The 19,580-nt window shown below is 55.1% G+C and overlaps 1 protein-coding gene across 19 annotated transcripts in view; it reads left to right on the top strand.

Annotated features, from left to right (window-relative positions):
- Positions 1-19,580, top strand: part of LOC121101714 — a 230,094-nt gene that overhangs the window by 171,749 nt on the left and 38,765 nt on the right. Inside the window, exon 1 of one of the 19 annotated variants that reach the window (XR_005833730.1) lies at positions 5,092-5,197. The exons of the other annotated variants lie outside the window; for them this stretch is intronic. The gene's annotated coding sequence lies outside the window, so the exon portion shown is untranslated. Of the gene's footprint in view, positions 1-5,091; positions 5,198-19,580 lie in introns of those variants that run through there. 19 annotated transcript variants of the gene reach the window in all.

Genomic DNA, 19,580 nt, shown 5'->3' on the forward strand with positions numbered 1-19,580 from the left:
TGCACAAGGTGGACCCCTTCTAAATGCTGTCTCCACACCAGATGGACAGTCATCCTAGGCCCCTTGAGGTCCTTGAGCAGGCCCGAATTAGAAATGATGGTATTTTCTTTAGAATTTCGTTTTCGGTCTGTTAGATTTTCCATTTGTGAGTTCTTCTCCTTTGTCAGGATAGGGAAGCTCATTTCTTTCTTTCTTCTCTTCTTCCCCAAGCTGGGGAAACATGGAGTAGGAAGGGGGAAAAAAAAAACAAAAAACAAGAAACAAAACTTTTCCTTATCCCATCCAAGGGAAGCTTGCCAAAGAGTGCGTCCTTTCAGCTGCTGGCTGGACGCCCGTCCCCATCCTCAAAAGCCACGTCTGCAGAGAACGTTCTGGAGAGCCAGAGCCAGCACGCAGCCCGGGGGCCTCCCGAGCAGCCCCGGGCATTGACTGCAGGCAGCCGACCCCTCCTTGGAATGTGCCTTCAAAAACAGCCTCTCCCTGGCTCCAGAACGCTCCTTTGCTGGGAAGCAGCATATTTCCTATTCCCAGTTCGAACCCCCCCCCCGCCCCCCGCCTTGCCATTACTTTTAATAAGTACACAGGAAGTTCCTTTCCCTCCAGGAAAGATGGTCATCACGTTTTTCAGACTGGATGTTGACGTTTTGTTCAGTCCCCAAGGGCCTTGACACAGGCGCATGAATCACACTTTAGAGAAGGTGAGAGATCAAGCTCTATCTAGACTAGACAGACTGAAGTTCAAGTACAGGGCTGGCCCTTGGACTGGCTGTGTGGCCATGGGCAAGTTGCTTAACCTCTCTGAGGCTCCTTCAGTTCCTTGTCTGCAAAAGTGGGTTGGGGGGTGGCGAAGATGCGTAGCCCTGGCAGGGCTGGGGAGGCCCAAGAAAGGCATGTCCCTTGCCTGGGAGCACACAGTAGGTCCCGGGGTAGCTGCCTTCCTCAAGGCACCCCCTTTTGGATGGGCGGCTTGGCAGGAAGGGTAGTGGAGGCCAGCATGAGGAGGTGGGCAAGGAAACATGAGAGGTAGTGGGAGTAAGCCATTTCCCCTCTCAAAGGCGTCAGAAAAAGGACTTAGGATCGGAACAGTTTTGCTCTAAGGTACTCAGGCCACAAGGCACGTTCAGGAACTTGACTCCCAGCTTTATAACGGCACTCACGGGGTAGACGGGAGCGCAGTGCGGCAGGCAGCACCCCCAGCGGGATTAATGCTCCTGCGTGTCCGCGGCCCGTGGTGGGAACATGGACGCGGGGGTCCGAGTGTCTGCTGCCGCATCTGGACCCCGCAGCTTACTAGCGCTGGGACTTCGGACACTTCCACTTCCCTGAAGTTCTCTGTGCCTTGTTTTCACCTGAAAGAGATAAGTGATAAAAATATCCCCTGCCTCCCGTTATGGAGAGGCGGCGAGGCGGCGCTGTGCGCACGGAGCGCGGACACAGTGCTGTCCGTGCGAGGCGTGAACACCGCCACCTGCTCCAGTGACAGACCCGCCCCGCGCTCGGCATCGCTTGTCCGTGATGAGTTTGTGCGGCGTGTGTGTGCGCGTGCGTGCTTGTTGGAGGTACTCCTGTGTTACTCCGCTAGAACAGGAGTGCCCCGGGGCCTTGGGTGCAGGCGGTCTCTGTAGGGCATGGGGTGATTTGACAGCCACATGCCTTCATCCCTCTTGGGAAGAAGGGGTTCAAAGTGTGATGGGAGGAGTAACTGTATCAGAGTCTCCTGGGGGCGTTTATGAAAACTATCAGCTCCTGAGCCCCAGCCCAGAACCACTGAATCTGACGTTGGGTATCAGCTCCCATCCCTGTTTGGCCTTTTCTCTCTGGTCTCAAGCAGAGACAGCAGGGCTGCGGACCCGGTGCAGACGCGGCTCGTTGCGTGTTCTCCTTATCCCCAGTAAAAGGAGAACATTGTGGGGTGGGGAGTGGGGGAGGACCGCTAACATGGAGCCTTTGCTTGACCTTTATCCTGGGTTTATGAAGCTTGGAAGATTGCGTTCCTTTCTGTGGGACTGCGTAATTCACACACTCTTTGCCCCAAATAGGGCTGCCAGTTGATTCCAGCTGTTCTAACTAACTCCTTGCTGTTTGCCCTCATTCTGTATTGGGTAAAGAAGAGAGTTTGGGGAGGCGCCTGGGTAACTCCATCGGCTAAGCGTCTGCCTTCTGCTTAGGTCATGGTCCTGGGGTCCTGAGATCAAGTCCCGCATCAGCCTCCCTGCTCAGCAGAGAGCCTGTTTCTCCCTCTCCCTGCACCCCCCCCCCCCGCCCCTGGCCCCGCTTGTGCTCTCTCTCAAATAAATAAATAAAATCTTAAAAAAAAAAAAAAAAGGAAGAAGAAGAAGAGAGTTTGGTCACCAAACCTGTGTTCATTCTCAGTCTGCAAGTCCGTTCTTGGACGAAGCCAGTATTCTGTGACCTCAGCAGGGCCGTGCGTACCTGAGATGCACGGACGTCTCCCCTGGCACGGCCCAACTGCAGCATCGGGTTGGCTCTCCTGGCTTTGCAAACTGTCCGTGCGTCTCTTCTGAGCCTGTGCTCCAGTGGCAGTGATGCAGGGCTTAGCACAGCCCCGAGTAACCGGAGTTCAAATCCTGACTAGGACAGTTAGCTCAGTAACTGTGTAAGTGACATAATTATATGTCTCCTCCCTTTAACGCGGTGGCGAACGGATGGCACAAACGGCCCCAGCTCTTGCCCCATGCCCTGTATCTCTGATGCTGGCCAACACAAGCAGGTTCAGATATACCACAAAGAGAGGGTTTCCAGTTACGCTGTTGCGCCTCCGTCCCCACCAAGAGAAGAACATCCCTGGGGCTAGCCTTCGTGTTCCAGGCGGAGGAGGAGAGACACACAGAACACAGCGAAGGGGCTCTAATCAATCCTCGTTGAGACCATCCAACTCCCAGACCCCTGAGTGAGCCCCACGGAGATCATGAGAGCCCCCTGCCTGGCCACCCAGACACACAGACACTTAGTGTCTATGCCACGTAGTTTTTGTTGTGACACAGTGGATTTTTTAGTGGTAGATACAATGGGAATATCAATAGTAACTATTAGGTGACTTGAAACCTGCCTCGGGCAGGGGTTGCCATAGCATTGCCTGCATTCCGCGCTCCATCTGATCCTAGTTGAGTATTTGAACAATCTGATAGGGAGAAACCATTAGGAAAGCCCTCTGTGAACCTCCAGCTTGCTGCTGGCTCCCTGTCTACTCAGGTCTCTGATCAGCTGCGATCAGTACCATTCCCCCATTCGTTTGAATTCCGCTAGGAGCAGAAGTGCCATTTGCTGCATATGCATAGAGGGAGTGAGGCAGTGAATCAGAGAGAGAGAGGGGGGGAGTATGAATGTGTGCGTGTGTGTGTTGGGAGTGGAGTAGCTCAGGTCCTAGTTTTATGTAAGAGGATGAGGAATTAGTAAGCCTCTGTTGATCCAGCGAGTATTAGGGGTCCCAAACCCCAAAGCGAGCCTGTTCTATTTCTCAGAAGGAAAACGATTGACTACAGATACCCATTTAAGAACTTACCATGGGTGAGGAGGGCCTAGTGGCCCCCCCTATTTTGGGCACTTGCTCCACACGTGGCCCCTTTTTGGCCATTCTCATTTGATCCTTCCTGCAAGACTCTGCCGGGAGGAATTGCCCTCCCCGCCTTGGAAGATGAAGAAACAGCTCAGAGACATCAAATGAATTCCCAGGGCCACACAGCGAAGAAGGTAGCAGCACAAACCTCGATGTCCAGGGCCGCCTGACAGCAAAGACAGCCTCTTTTCGACCCCATCACGCTCTGCGGGGATCTTCGCAGGCTCCCGGCCTGAGCCCGTCATTGCGTCCATGAGGAAGTCCGCCCCCCCAAGAGCAGAGGCCTGGCTTGCCCCGGCCGCACACGGTGAGCAGGTTATCTGACAGCCCCTCTGGGGCCTGCGGTGTGTCTGGATGAGATCTCATGGGTCAGTGGCGTCAGTGAAATACAGGTTTCCAGCAAAGGCATCAGCAGTTTCCAGGTGTGCACCTCAGCTCCTGGCAGTATGCAGTAAGACATACAGATTGCCAGAGCCACTGGGTGTGGGCTGTTTCCACGCCACCGAATGGCTGCGGACGGAAGCCCCTGGCCCGGGTGCCCAGGGACTGAGAGCGGGACCAGGGCCAGGGCGCTGGCTGGGCTGGAGGGGGAGGGAGCGGCGGGCAGAAGCACTGCTTGGCCAGCCGCCCCGGGCACCTGCTATCCTCCTGTGTTTGCTCAGCGAGTCGGGAGAGGAAGCAGGATGCTTTCCGTTGGGCCCTGGGCGTTCCGGGCCTCGGGGGCCAGCTGCTGGGGCTGGCAGCTTCTCCAAGGACCTGTCTCTCGGCCTCTCTGTACCCCCCTCTCTCAGCTACCTGACAGGCAGGTAGTAATCCCACCACCACCTAACGTGACCCCGGGAGCAGGCAGGAGGCTCCGCTGGCGCGCACGGAACACTGGCAAGGGGCCCGGGAGCTCGGTGTCGGGCCCCTTCAGCCCCCGGAGGGAGCCAGGCCCCCGTTGGCAGCATCCCAGCACCTCCAAATGTCCGGCCTCATGCCATCCCGGCCCTCTTGCCACGTCAAGAAGTATTTGCTGGAGTTCTGGCCAGGAGAGGACCTCCGGTGACACACTGGCTGCCTTTGATGAGACATTAGCAATGATTTAAATTCACCCGGAGTTTCAGGACACCTCCCTTCCTGTCAGAACCATGAGAGAAACGGGTTCTGAGGCTGCTTCGGACACGGCATTGCCGTGACCAGCACGTGGAGAGCTTTCTGATCTGCAGAGACTTGGCTGTATCAGCACATGTGTCCCAGTCGCCCACGCCCCGGGGACGGAGCATTGCCAGACCCATCTTATAGGTGAGGTGTCTGAGGCCAGGAGACCTTGTACCCTTCTCAGTCCATACAGGTAGAATAAGGCTGGAAGCCAGGTCTTCCCCCCAAGGTCCAGACTTTCTGAGTCACTCTTTGGCATTTGGGTACATCCAAAAAGCCATGGGTTTTCTCTCCAGGGAGTTTGCGCTCAAAATAAGGTCAGAGTAGAAAGAAAGGAACTGATATTTCCCTGAGCTGCTGCTTGTCTAGGCTTTGCTGTGTGCTGTCTCCCTCTGCTGAGGCAGGTTTTAGTCACCCCCATAGGACACCCAAGACGGCCGGGGCATCCAGAGGTGAAAGGCTTTTCCCCCAAGTTCCACAGTAAGTAGAGGCAGCAGGTGGAGGCAGCCCTCCCTGCTTCAGAGACTCACCCTTCCTCTCAGCACCCTTCCTCTCAGCGTGCAGTGTTGCCTCCTGCGGAGAGCAGGGGTGCCAGGGCTGATGGGGTGGGGTGGGGAGGAAGCTGCCACGCCCCCTGAGGGGGCTGAGCAGCACCCAGAGCTGTGTGTGCTCTGCAGGTCCTTCTCCCTCGAAAGGACCTTCTCCTTCCTGGCTCTCCGCCACACCCCCACACCCCCCCGAACCAGGGGTCTGTGGTATGGAAGGACAGACCTCCGTGTTTCCTCTGCTCCAGTACCCGCACTTACCAAGCGAAGGGGGCTGTGACAGGCCCCTGCCTCCTCAGCCTGTGCTCTGACGCTCTGGTCCTGTCTGGCCACGCCTGGTCCCTGATCACCCTGAGCTCTCCTGTGGGCCACCTATTGTGACCCTTGATCACAAGCTGTTCCATTTACGTGTGGCTGTCATCTCCAGGGAGAACGTGAGGACCTCTCCAGCAGGGACCAGGCGTGACTGTGTCTTTGCAATGGGCTGGAAGTTGGGGCTCTGACATGGTGGGATCCCAGTTCCCTGCCTGTGTGGCCGAGGGCAAGCTACACACTGTCTCCCCAGTTAAGCGACCACTTCCTCTCCCCCCCACCCCCCACCCCGTGTTCTCTTGCAACAGTTACAATGGATCCAGGTGTCCGGGCGCTTAGAATGTGCCAGCCTCTCTCCCTCCACATGGCAGTGATTCCCCAGGGGCTGGCGGGATGCAGTTGGAAGAGCCTTTCCCCAGGGACAGGAGTCCTGTGCTACGTCATGGGCTTACCCCCACCTGCCAATGTGCTGATGGGCTTGGCTGCCAGGGACGCTTACCGAACACACGCTGTGTGCCAGGTGCTGAGGCTCGGGGTGAATCACATGCCTGAGGTCACAGTTGGTGATGGAGTCAGGAAGGGAGCCCAGACATTGTGTCTGTGGGTTCCACATGGGCCCCTAAGTGCTCTGCCATGCGACGAGGCTCCGCCCTGTCCTCATCCCGGAGGGACCCCGGGGTCCCACCCAGCCAGGCCTGGGGGAGCTGCCACCTAGCAGGCTCACTGAGACAGGGCGCCTGTCGCTCTGGCTCATGGCTGGTCCTCTGCACTCCTGAGGGTCTGGCTCGTAGTGGGTGTTAGTCCACGTGGGGTAAGTGGAGAAATGAGTGAATGAGTTCTCTGAAGTGCATGGACGCCTCCCTGAGTCCTGTGGACCCCTAACAGGCACCGGGGTTGTCCCAGCCGCCGACCACCTGCCGAAGCCCGCTTCCCCCATGCTCGGTTCGTCTTTGTACAGGTGCCACCCTGGGACCTCCTGCTGGCCATGCGGCGCTAACTTCACCTTGCATCATGGATCACTGCAGCCCTCCCTCCGCCGCCTCCCCTTTCCCGCCCTCCGTCCCGCCACAGGCTCCTGCCAGACTGGCCCACATGGCCTCCTTTTGTTCCTCCATCTCCGTTTCAGGCGAGCCAGCCCAGCCCGGTCCCCCAGCTTGCTTGGCACACCGCTTTGAAGCCTTGACAGCCAGCCAGTGGAGCTGGCCTGAGCACACAGGGGCCGGGGCCGGGGCCGGGGCTGGTGCCAGGGCCCTGGCAGCTCCGGCCCACCTTGCTGGCTCCATGGGCCTGGCTGTTCCGGGGCCCCTGCATGCAGGGACAGCAGTGCCCGGATGTTTGCCTCCACTGGCATGGACATTCATCCAGGACTCCTGGCTGGACTGTTCCCACAGCCCAGAGTCTTTTCCCAGGCCTGTCCTGTCGTAAAACCCAGCTCTGGTCCCCACAGAGGAGGCGTTCAGCGTGAACAGCCTGGCTGGGTTCTCAGCTCTGTAAGGACAGAGGCAGGACACGGGGGCGGGGTGGGGGGAGGGGAGTAGAAGCAAAGGCCTTGACTACAGACGTGTGCTGAGCACCTCACTCTGCCAAGGCTAGCCGTGGGACTTACCCGCTTCGTGCCTTAGTTTCTCTTTTATAAGCAGGGAGAATAGAACACCTGGTTCACGGATGTCGGGTGAGGAGGAACGAAGTTCTGTGTGTTGGCACACGAAGCGTTTGACGAGCAGTTGCTGGAACGCGTTATCATTACTGCTGATGTTCACTGAGGTTCCTGAGCCTTTGAGCAGCAGGCAGGGCGGGAAGCAGTATCCGAGCCCAGCTTGGCCTCCAGAGGCCTAGCCAGTTCCCTGCACTGTCGGGCACCTGCCAAGTTTACCCAGGTGCCTGGGGCACAGTTGACACCCAGACACTTGTCCGTGGAGGTCTTTGTGGTTCCCAGAGGCCGACTTAGCAAGAAGGCGCATTCCACGAAAACAGGGACCGTGTCTGCCTGCCTCACTGTTGTGTCCCCAATACCTGTCATGTGGGTGCCCTGTTAATAGTCATTGAGTGAATGAACCAAGTTAAGTCCGTTTCTCTTTTGACCCCATCCTTCTTGCTCACAACTCATCCTAGCATTCAGCGTGTCTCCCCACATGGCCCCCGCACTAGCTTCTGTGCTTCTGAGGCCAGGACCAGGTCAGATTAGCTTTTTTTGAAAATTTTTTTTAAGATTTTTTTTATTTATTTGAGAGACAGAGGGAGAGGGAGAAGCAGACTCCCCGCTGAGCAGGGAGCCCGATGTGGGGCTCGATCCCAGGACCCTGAGATCATGACCTGAGTGGAAGGCAGATGCTTCACCGGCTGAGCCACCCAGGCGCCCCGGGTCAGATTAGCTTTGAGTCCCTCAGCTGAAGCGGCCTGGAGCAGGTGCTCGGTACTTGAATATTGAATTGTGGATGCAGGGATCTCTCCACGCTGGATTCCAGGCAGTGCCCTTGCCACAAAGCTTTCCTGAACCCTTCCATCACGTGCAGAGGTCAAGTTCCCTGGCCCCATCCATTGCCAGCAATCTGCCTGCCGCCATTGGTCCAAGGAGCAAGTTGGCCATCAGCCCCTGCCTGGCACACCTGGGCTGTTCCGAACAGACCTCGCAGTTGAGGGTTAAGTAACACCCACAGTGGTTACAAGGCCAGGCACCTCCTCTTTGCGAATCTCCCGGGCTGCTTGGCGGGGGCACTGAGGGCTGGTGGGGGAGGGACCTTGGCACCGCGGCTCCCTGTATCTGCCGCCAGCAGAGCCTTTGATGCCACGGGGCGCCTGCCCAGCTGAGTGCATCGGAGACAACGAAAGGTGCAGAAGCAGTTCAAGTGAAATGAAAACGACCCGGGAACTGGCAGGGAGCTTATCAGCCTGTTTCCTGGTTGTCAGTGTGGGTGTGGGAAGGCTGGGGGCGCGTTCTGGGGCCTTGCTGTGGCCTGCCCATCGCCTGGGTCCCTGGGCTAGTGGGCACGGCACTGCCTTCAGAGCGAGGCAAGTCCCCCTATGTTTCTCCGTGCCCTCGTGAGGATTCAAGGAGTTGAAGGCACTTAATGGGCCTGCTATGTGGTGGCCTAACCATAGTGACCGCGGCAGCCCCGAGCGTGGCAGCTAACCGTCCCGAGCATCCACTGTGTGCCAAACACCGTTTTCATTGCTTTGTGTGTCTTAACTCATGCCATCTTCATAATGACCCTGTGAGGTAGGCAGTACTATGATTCTTGTTTTATAGATGAGAAAACTGAAGCTCAGAGATGTTGAGTAACTTCCCCAAGGTCACACAGCTACCAAGAAGCCAATCTGAAATTCAAACCAGGCCCTCTGGCTGTAGAGCACATGCCTATAGCCACCTCTTTTTTCCTTCTTCCCCTGAGTACGATGCTTCCCTGTGGATGATGATGGTCATGACAGCCGTCAGGATGCTGGGGGTTGTGGTGGCGGTGGAGGGGACAGTGACGATGGTAGAGGAGGCGGCCTCACTTTGTGTAGGGACCTGCTTCTTGCTGGAATTTCAAACCCATTTGCATATCCCGCCCTCAGAGCAAGTCCGGGAAGAGGGGTAATTTTGAGATCTGAGGAAACTGAGCCTTACGCGGTGGCCGAGATGCACACAGCCACGTGGGGGCCTCTTCAAGGCCTGGAGCTGGGGAGGAGCAGGTGGGGGCAGACCCGTGGCTCCCGACCCTGACTTCCGGGGTGGGCACAGGGCCGCGGGACTCTGCTTCACCGTGCCAGGGCCTGGCAGGGAGGGAGATGTGGGTTCTAGAGCACGGGGAGGGTGGAGAGGTCACCCGCACCCATGCCGCCTCTTTGGATATTGGCCAGCTCCCTCAGGATGGGAGACTGAGGCTCTGCGGTCGGTCCAGTGGTGATTGCAGACCCTCTCGTGAAGGTGGTGGGATCACAGTTCCCATTGACCGAGAGCAAACACTTGTCTCATTTAGTCTCCACGGTGGCCTTGGGAGATCCATATTATTACTGTCATCCTACAGATTGAATTTAAGATTTATTGCCCCAGTAATGCCGCGTATCAAGCAACGGCATCTCACTGGTTCCAGTAATAAGCGTTTATTGCTTGTGCACCTGGCCGGGTTGGCTGAACGGCTCTGCTGATCTTGGCTGGACTTCCCCCGTGTCTGGGCTCGGCTGTGGTTGGTTCGTCTGGTCTATTGGAGTGTCTGGGGGTGTCTCAGCTCTATTCCATGTGTCTCCTGGGCCCAGCAGACTAGCCTGGGAATGTCCTTCTGAAAGCTGGCACTTCACTTAGGGGGTGGGGGGTAACTACTATGATTCCTGAGGCTTCATGACCCCAGCCAAGAAGTGGCTCAGTCACCAGCAGAATGTCCTCGGCCCGTCTCCCAGGTGCGTGTGTGGAAGGGCCCAGGCCCACGCCCAGGTCCAACTTAGGACAAACGTGCAGCCTGTTCTCAGGCACAGTGCTTCTTGGAGGCTGGACGCAGGGAGGAAAAGATGCTGTAGGACAGAAAAACAGTGACCTCTTCTTCCCAGGGTTGAGGAGAGCCTCTGGTTTCCCACAAGCTTCCCTCTGGGTGGCCACCCTAGAGACTACATAGTAGGTGATTCCCCTTGAGACCCCAAGTCTTGGGACAGGGGGCTTCCCAAATGTCAGTGTCACGGAGCGGCAAGGCCCTTCAGCCGTAAAGTAGCCACAGTGCCGGGCTGGGGCCTCACTGCTTAAATCGCCGGCCTTGAGGATCCAAAGCAAGTCAGGGCCCTGATTTTGAAAATGGCTTCAAAGGAAGGGATTCCTCAGGCGTGATTAGAGCAGTGGCTCCTCCTCCTTTGTCCCCCTTTACCACGGCACAGCCCCAAGGAGTAAAAATGCCAGTACAGCCTTCGACCTCTGTCTCAGAGGCTCTTCCCCGAGGAGCCCTGTCCTCCACCCGCTGCCCTGGACCCCTCGCCACACTTTGCTTGCTTCCCCAGCCCAAGATGTGTGTCCGAGGGTGATTGCCGGGGGGCCAGCCTGGAAGGCCGGGCAGCCACCCACTTTGCCGGCGCACCTCCCTGGCAGGAAGAGGCATTGCCATCTGTGCCTCTTTTTGCCTTGACCTTTGGCCTGATAAAGGCCAAGTGCAGAGCCTCAAATGGGAGAAAGAGAAACAAGAGACCCTCCTCCTTCTCCCTCTTCTTCCTCCTCTTTCTTCCCTGCCTTCTCTCCACTCTGTGCATGGTCTGTGCCAAACATCAGCTCAGGTGTTTATTTTTCCCCATGAGCTCAAGGTTTATAAAGGGGGCGCCCTCCCCTCTATACAAAGTCTAGTATTCTCTTAATCCGGGGAAACGCCTCTTCATCCTTCGGGACCTCGCAGCAGAGCCTGCTTTTCCATGAGACTCTCGTCGCCCCCACAGCTGGGGCCGCTGACCTCTGTGTAGGAGTGCGGCCTCAGCCGAGCACTGTCCCGGTCCTGAGAGCACCACCGGCCCTGGTCAGGTTTATCCGTGTGTGTGTGTGTGTGTGTCCGCCGAGTCCTCCGAGGACAGTGACTCCATCACCTCCCTGTCCCCGGCGCCCACCCCCATGCCCAGCACGTGTGGATGTCACCTTAGTGAGCAGAATGGCTACGTAAGTGTGACTGCAAGTGGGATACGCTCCGGTCAGCAGAGGGCTTGGGCTCCAGCTCCCTCAGCTCTGGGTTGGACGCTGGGGAGCCCTCCTGTCTCGCCATCTACCCACAAAGCCCGTGGCTCCAGGGGCGCGGTTTGACCCTCACGCTTGACAGATTTGTGCCCACACGGAAAGAGCCCAGCCTGAGAATCCAACAGACCCAGGATTCCTTAGTCTGCCTTTTCCCAGCTGGTGACTTTTGCCTTGTGCCTCTGTTTCCCCACAGAAACAAACGTTTCTTTTGCCCGATTGGCTGAAAAGAATACAGATGATTTGTTTGCAAAGGTCAGGTGTGAGCAGTAGCTATCACTGCGATGGTCTTTTCCCTGAGAAGGAACCATTTCTTCCATTTCTTGGTGGTGGGGGGGGGAATAGTGCTGGGGGTTGGCAGGCAAAGCTTTTTGTGGGGAACGTACAGTTACCTGGAGGCGTCTCCGGTGGTGTCTTTTCTCTTGCAGTGAAAGTGCCTTCATCAGGACACAGCAGTAAGCCAGCTGGCTACTCCAGCCCTGCCTGGATTCCCAGAAAATCCGCAGGAAAGGAGCTGCGTGCTGCCCGCCGGCCTGCCGTGCAAGCAGCAGTAGCTGTGGGAACACATGGGGACAGGAAACAAACACTGTGCACCGGGGAGGCCATCCTCGGGCCACTAAGGTGCCATGCCTTACAATTTATAAGTGTTCCCGGGAGACGCATACCTGCTAGTTAAGCTTTCTCTCCCTCTCGCCCTTGTGGGGGGCTCAGGGATGATGTAAGACTTTAGGATTGCATCCCCACCCTGGGCCCTCCCTTTTTCTTCCTTGCTTTCTCTCCTTCTGTATTTCCTGGGCACTTACTGTCTGGTGGGCACCATGCTATGTGCTGGGGATACGAGGAGGAGTGACACATGGTGCGGGGAGGAGTGACACATGTGGTTGGCTCCATCACAGCCCCCCAAAGATCTCCACATCCTAATGTCCAGAACCTGTGACTGTCACCTTGTGGGGCAGAAGGGACTTTGGCCGAAGCGGTTAAGTTACGGATCTTGGGATGTGGAGATTGTCCTGGCGTATCCAGGAGGAGCTAATGTAATCTTAAGTGGCCTTAGGAGAAGGAGGGAGAGGGAGATGTGACCCTGTGACCATGGAAACAGAATGAAGTGATGCAGCCAGGAGCCCAGGAATGCCCGCAGCCTCTAGAAGTGGAAGACGTGAGGACCATATTTTCCCTTGGAGCCTCCAGAAGGAACCAGCTTTCCTGACACCTTGGTTTTAGCGCCTTATAACTTATTTTGGTCTCCTGCCCTTCAGAACTGTAAGAGAATGACTTTGTGCTCTTTTTAGCCATGATGTTGGTGCTAATTTGATACAGTAGCAACAGGGAAACTAATACGACAGATCGTGGCGTATGGTGTGATGAGTTTAACGCTGCTCCTGTGTGGTGACGAAGGACCCCCGGTGGCTCAGTGGGTCAGAGCAAGATCCCTGGAGTCCCAGTGCTCTGGTTCAAGTCTGTTTCCACCTTTCGTTGCTCGAGAGGCCTTTTGGCACATAGTTTTTCAAAGCTTCTCGTCCCTGCCCTGTGTCGCCGCCTCAGTCAGCAGGACGCTGGGTGCTGGAGAGGTGCTCACGGGCTGTTCAAGTGCAGGGCAACAGCTGGAGAGGCTTCTGGGCTGGGCCTTTTGATAGGGGCTGGTAGGGCCAGTAGGAGTCGTGAGTTTTCTTGGGCTGGTCACTGGCCCCGATCCTCCCGGGGTAACGCAAGTCACAGGAATCCCCAGTGTTTCCTTTTAAGCTACTCTTGAATATAATAAGCTCCTCTTGAGTAAAAATGTGTCTTGTCCCTGCCATGTGCGAGCCGAGTGCGTGGAGCCACGCAGGCCACCCAGGCATCCTGGGCTCGGGCTCCTTCCTTGGGACGTTCCGTGTTGATGCTGCTCTGGTTTGTCAGTTGCAGACCCCCTGTTGGGATTCTCACTTGACAACAGGTCGCCTGGACCCCTTTTCTCACAGCAGAGTCCGCTCCACCATTACCAGGGGTGCTGGGATTGAGGAACCCCCGGCAGTGGGTGGAGCCCAGGCAGGTCAGAACCAAGCACTTGGCGGGGGAGGGGGGGCTGTGGTGGCCACAGTCCTGAGAAGTTGGAACCCTTGTGCCCATTTTACAGATTGTGTTCCATTGGGCTGTGACTGGGTAACACCATTTTCTTCTCTAATCGCGCACATCCGCTCAGAGGTGAGTGATCCTTCTTGCTGCTTGCACGTGGAAACACTGAGGAGCAGACAGGCTGGTTTGCCTGTGGTCACACAGAGAGTAAGAGGTGATCTCAGATGTGAATCTGGAATTTATACTCTTTGGTTCCGTACTAAATTTGGGGGAGAGAGGAGGGGTTTGCTTTGATTTGCTTTACTATAGGGTATCCCCCCCCCCACAACCCCCCCCGGAAGTAATTTGCCTTTGTTTCTATGTTGTTATCACAGACTGTTTGCATTCTTGAAGCCATGTCAGTGGAGGGGTTGGAGAGTGAGTGGGCAGCCTGGAAGCATCTGGGTCATAAGACAAGTCCATCCAGAGGGTAGACCTCGATGCAGTTTTAGCATAAGTACCAGCTGGGCGAAAGAGCCACAAAAAGAGGGAGCCCCCAGCCAGCCCAGATTCTTGGTCCTGTCCGAGAAGCCTGGGCCCTTCATCTTGTGCCTCACGTGATGCTCTCCGAGAGGTGACGACACAGCACCTGTGTTCACACCGGAGCATGAGATCACGGTTTGCAGTGAGGTTCTGTTGGCAGGTGGAAGAAGGACGCAGTCTGCTCCAGGCTGGAGAAGGCACCAGGCAGTTCATTGAATACCCATTCTGTCCCCAGGCTGTCTCAGGGGTTTCCCCATAAGGCTGTCCCATTAAGCCCCACCTCCCCCTCTTGGGCAGACTTTTCACCCATTTCTCAGGTGAAGCAACCCCAAACCTGGATACTTAAGTATTTGCCAAAGCATTTACCCGACTAAGGGGCAGAGGAGTTGGGGTTCAACTGGGGTCCTCCTGGTTTCTCAGACCCCTCCTGTCTGCACTCTAAGCAGCTCACTGATGTTATAAAAGGCAGTTCAGATGCATAACTGGAAAATGGGAGAAATGTAAAATACAATGGACCTTGCCTATTTACACTAATTAAAGGAGGAAACAATTTAAACATTGCCATCCATTGCCGTAATGAGGCCAGAGGACAGCAGGTGCACGTATGGGCTGCCTGTGGCAATTGGTAGAATGTTTGGAATGGGTTTTGTTAGCATAGTACGCAGATAGCCTTGATGGTGTCTGCGTCTATTCACTCCGTTGCCTCATTTCTCAGTTGTATCCTAAGGGGATAATTCCAAGGGAGAAAAAAACCTATTTTGTGCAAATGTCTATTAAACCATGATTTTTTTTTTTACCTTTGATTATGGAAAATTTCAAACATCTAGGAAAGTAGAGAGAATACTATAATGAACACCTAGATACACCCCTGGCCTTGTGTTCACAGTCGTAAACCTTCGCTTTATTTACTTCATCTTTTTGTTTCTCAAATATTTTCAAGTAAATGATAGACATCATGATATTTCATTTCCAGATATTTCAGAGTAACTTTAGCTGTGATCATAAAAAGTTGAAACCAAACTTGATTAAGTGGAGGCTGGTTAGATAAATACGACTAGCCACCTGGTTCAACGTTATGAGACCCTTAAAATGATCATTTTGAAGCTCCTGTTGCAGGCTCTCTTAGAGCTCGACGCTTTGCCTTTTTATACACTTATCATGGTTTCTAATAATTTCATTGCTTGGTTGTTTAATTAAGGTCTATTTCCCCTACTTTGGTGGGGACAGTGTCCTTTTTGCTCACCGTGTCTTGTCTTGACTGCCCACGCAGGTGCCTGGCAGATAGCAGGTGCGAGATAAAATTGATTGATTGAATGCCCAATGAGCATTTTGAGATCCTTGAGGTAGCACGCTGAGTGACACCAGCAAGACACATAATCTCACGTGAGCACAACGTGAAAATACGTGTTCATGTAGATGACTTCGGGAGGCTGCTTCGGGAATTTCAAGTTCTTATGCCAGCGTGATGGCAGATACAGGCGGGCTTTGCTTTCCTGCTGTGATTTCCATCGTGTCGTGGTCATGCGGTTGTAACAGCGCAGGGCCCGTCTGTCGGAGGGAAGGAACGTGGGTCTGCAGTGGGAAGCCTTGGCTTCGGAGCTCCCACTCCCCTGACTTACCGTGGGACCCTGGGCAAGCTCTGAACCTGGCAGAGCTGAGTTCCTGCAGCTCGCAGGTGTGGGAGTGGTGCCCGCCCCTCTGCATTTCTGCAGTCGGATGTCGTCGTAATTCACGGAGCACAGATGTGAGCGCACCCTGTAAAGTGTTGCCTGGGTGGGCGGCTCCCCAGCCTTCCCCACCGTGACGCTCGGCCCTGCAGCTGCCCTCAGGCCCCCCGACAGAGAGCCCGCGAGCAGATCCATTGGGTGTACTATGCAGTTAGGATTGTCTTAGGGGTCCATCTGAAAATCCCTGCTGATCGTAAACGGGAAGGTGACGGCCAAGGAACGCAGAGAGCTCCCTCCGTGCTCACCCGTCTCACTAACCGATGGGTCCATCGGTCACCCAGCGCTATTTACTGCACGGGGGCTGTGTGTTCATTAGCCCTTGGCAGCTGCCCACCCTGCCCAGACTCTGGATTTTTAAGTGGCACTGGAGTCTGTGGACACCTGGTCCTTGGGGTCACGGGGGAGGATGGAGGTGGTTCAGCCAGGGGATGAGGGCTGGGATCATGACCTTACAGGAAGAGCTTTTAGTAGAGGAATCCTGGGTGACTCTGTCCCCTCTCTTGTCTTCCAAAGGATCCGCTCAGGATGTTAGAGCCTGTGTGAGTTTCCCAGGGTGGCCGTAACAAAGCACCACAACTCGGTGACTTACCCAACAGAAGTTTATTCCCTCATACTGTGGAGGCCGTCAGTCCAAAATCCAGGTGTTAGGGAGACCCTGTGCTCCCCCTGAAGGCTCTGGCAGAGGATCCTTCCTTACCTCTTCCCAGTTCTGCTGTAGCTAGGAATCCTGCGGCTTAGGGCACCTGGCTTGTGGCCTCCACCCTGGACTTCTTCCCTGTGTGTATCGGTCTCTGCACCTCTGTCCCCTTACAAGAGCACCAGTCACCGCACTTAGGGCCACGCTACTCCACCATGACCTTATCTCAACTCGATTGCATCTGCAAAGAGCCTGTTTCAAAGTAAGATCACATTCATAGGTACTTGGGGTTAGGATTTCAGCATATCTTTTTGAGGGATATAGTTCAACCCATAACAGCCCGAAGCAAAAGCAATTCCTTTGCTCCTAACCACCAGTGCTGTTCCCCGAAGGACCACTGCTCAATGTGTGTATAGATGGATGACATTTTTCATGTGGGACCTGGATGGGTCCCTTCCTGCTCATTATCCCTTTTGATTCTATAATAACATTAGCGTGCATGGATTCAGGCGTGCAGAACATACTGTAGGGCCACCTCCTGTGGGCCCAGGCCTATGCCTGGTTCTGGAATACAAGGATGTAAAAGACCAAGGATTTTCAATTGGTCAAAAAGTCTGCCAGGAACTACCCCTTCCTTTCCAGTCTGTACACACCAAGCAGCAGTCCCTAGTCGCGACCATCAAAAATGCCCTCAGCCGTTGCCAGATGTTCCCGGGGGGGGGGGTGAGGGACAACGGCGTCCTCCATTAAGAACCACTGGTCTAGCCCAGCAAGGCCCCCCACATTTGCAACTCCAGAAATCCCTTTTACTGATTCGCCCTCTTTGCTAGAGAATTGTTTCAAATAAACAAACTTCCCTTGTCAGGGAATCGTTTGCCCACCTTCTTACCTAAACCCCACACTTTCTTACCTAAAAATATCCACCCATTGGGGTTTCTGATCCTTGTCACCAGACTGAGTTGATACCGTTCTGGCCAGTATCAAGCAACGAAACTTGACGTTTTGGGGGCTATCTGTGGCCTTATTGAAAAGGACCCCGGCAGAATTTCTGACCAGTTGAAAAATAGCCCAAATACCCGCACTGAGAAATCACTGCTATACACTTCCACTCACTGTCTGAAACCTTGTTTAGGATCCGGTGTCTGTGGACGGTTCCTTAGAGCTCCAGATTTCTCCAGGAGTCTCCAGCCTGTCTTCCTCTCCTTTGCCTGAGTGGCATTATTATTCAGTGCATGTTTATTCAGCGTTCGCCACGGGGCAGGTACTTTGTGGGGTGTGAGGGTTCCGTGGGAAGGAGCACACTGGCCACTGCACGAACAGGACGCACGATGACAGGAGGTGGAGGGAGAAACAGTCAAACTCCCGGCAGTGCTAGGTGCTAAGACAGGGGTGCAGCCCATCGCTGGGCTCGAGGCTGCGCAGTGGTCTCTGGAATTACAAGACCCCGTCAGTAATCAGGTCACGCTCCCGCCGGCCCTGTCTTCCCGCTCAACCCTAGCTTGGTGCCCTTCAGCGTCGTCCCGTACAGAGCCCAGTTCCCATCAGTCGCCTCTCTAGGGACAGACCCTTCGTGGCTTAGAAGAACACACTCTGTAGCAGACAGCATCCTGCTCACCGAGAGGCGTTTCTGAGAAGCGATGAGGGTTAGTCTCACTTGGCCCAGGGAGAGGAGGCCCCACAGGGACTTGAACCTCGCCTTGTTGCCAGAACGCCCTGCCGAGTAGCTGGGCAGGTCATCTGAAGGCAGCCTCGTGCTCCGCAGGATGAAAGATGTTGATTCCTCTCTTCCTCCCCAAAAGTCTGCAGCCAAGGCCTCAGAACACAGAAGGGACCTTGCAGCCTTTGAACCTTTGTCCTCAGATCCTGTCAGCGGCAGAAGGGGCACGGGAGGATGGGGAGGGGGCGTCAGCTCTCTTGCCAAGCCATCCCACCGGTACTGTGAGTTTGCCCATCCTCTTGGCCCCTGGGCAGCTTTCTTCCTCCTGGCCACAGCCAAATACAGTGTCTTCTTTCTGTCTCTGTTGCTGGGATCCCTCCAGCAGGGGATGCGTGAAATGGCATTTGCGTGGCAGTGAGCGCGCAGAGGTTGCCGGGCACCTGTATAGACTCTCCCCTCTCCTCCTTCCCTCCTTCCTCCCTCCGCCCACCTCTCCTTACCTGACAGCCACCTGATTCTTCTTTTTAGAATGCACTTTGGAGAACAAGCCACACCAGCTGCATTTGGAAGTCTTTCAAAGACACAAATGCCCTCCTGGACCCTCCTCTCCTCTCCTTTAGTTCACGCCCCGTATCCCTCCCACCCCACGTTGTCCTCAGATGACTGCACTGATGCCTTCGTGGTCCTTGCTCGGGTTATAAGGCCTGGTGGTGCTGGCTAGGCTTCAGGAAATGCCCCATGTGGGTGCCCCCCCCCCCCCGGGAAAAGGCANNCGAGCCATGAAAAGCAGAAGAAACTCAGAGATGATATGGTTCAGAGGGGGTTGTGGCAGAGACGCTGGCTCTTCTCTGTTGAGTTGGGGCTATTGGAGGCTTCTGAGCAGATCTGACTTGCATTTTAATTGGCTCCTTCGGGCTGCTTTGCTGAAAATCGACCGAAGGTGGCGAAGGGGGGAATAGGTAGACCAGTTAGGAGGCTCTGGCAGAAACCCGGAGTTTTTGCAGAAATCCAGGGAACGGATGACAATAGTTGCATGTGGGTGGTAGCAGAGGAAATCACAAGAAGCGATCAGATAGGAATGTATCATGAAGGTGGCATTTGCTGATGGCTTCGATACAGAGTATCAGATAAAGGATGATCCTAGGGTTTTACCTTGAGCGAGTAGAGAGCGAAGTTTCCATTTATTCCTCTAAGGGGATCAGTGAGGGGATTGGAAATGTTTTTGTTTTGCAGGTAGGATTCCACTCATTATGTTCGAGATGTTCTTCAGACATCTGCAGAGAGATATGCAGGAAGTAGCTGGATATATGCATCAGAAATGTGAGGATTAATTTTGTGTGTCAAGGGGCGCCTTGACTGGCTCAGTCGGTTAAGCGTCCGACTCTTGATTTCAGCTCAGGTCATGATCTCGGGGTCCTAAGATCAAGCCCCACGTCAGGCTCCACGCTCAGAGGGGAGTCTGCTTGAAGAGTCTCTCCCTCTGCCCCTCCCATTCATGCGCGCGCTCTCTCTCTCTCTCTCTCTCTCTCTCAAATAGATAAATAAATCTTTTAAAAAAATATGTGCCAAGTCATCTAGGCCACGGGATCCAGACATTTGGTCAAACAGCAGTTTAGGGGCGCCTGGATGGCTCAGTCGGTAAGCATCTGCCTTCGGCTCAGGTCATGATCCCAGGGTCCTGGGATTGAGTTCCCCATTGGGTTCCTTGCTCAGCCGGGAGCCTGCTTCTCCCTCTGC

The sequence above is a fragment of the Ursus maritimus genome, unplaced genomic scaffold, assembly GCF_017311325.1.
Source record: "Ursus maritimus isolate PB19 unplaced genomic scaffold, ASM1731132v1 scaffold_9, whole genome shotgun sequence".
In the NCBI taxonomy this organism is placed as follows: Eukaryota; Metazoa; Chordata; class Mammalia; order Carnivora; family Ursidae; genus Ursus; species Ursus maritimus.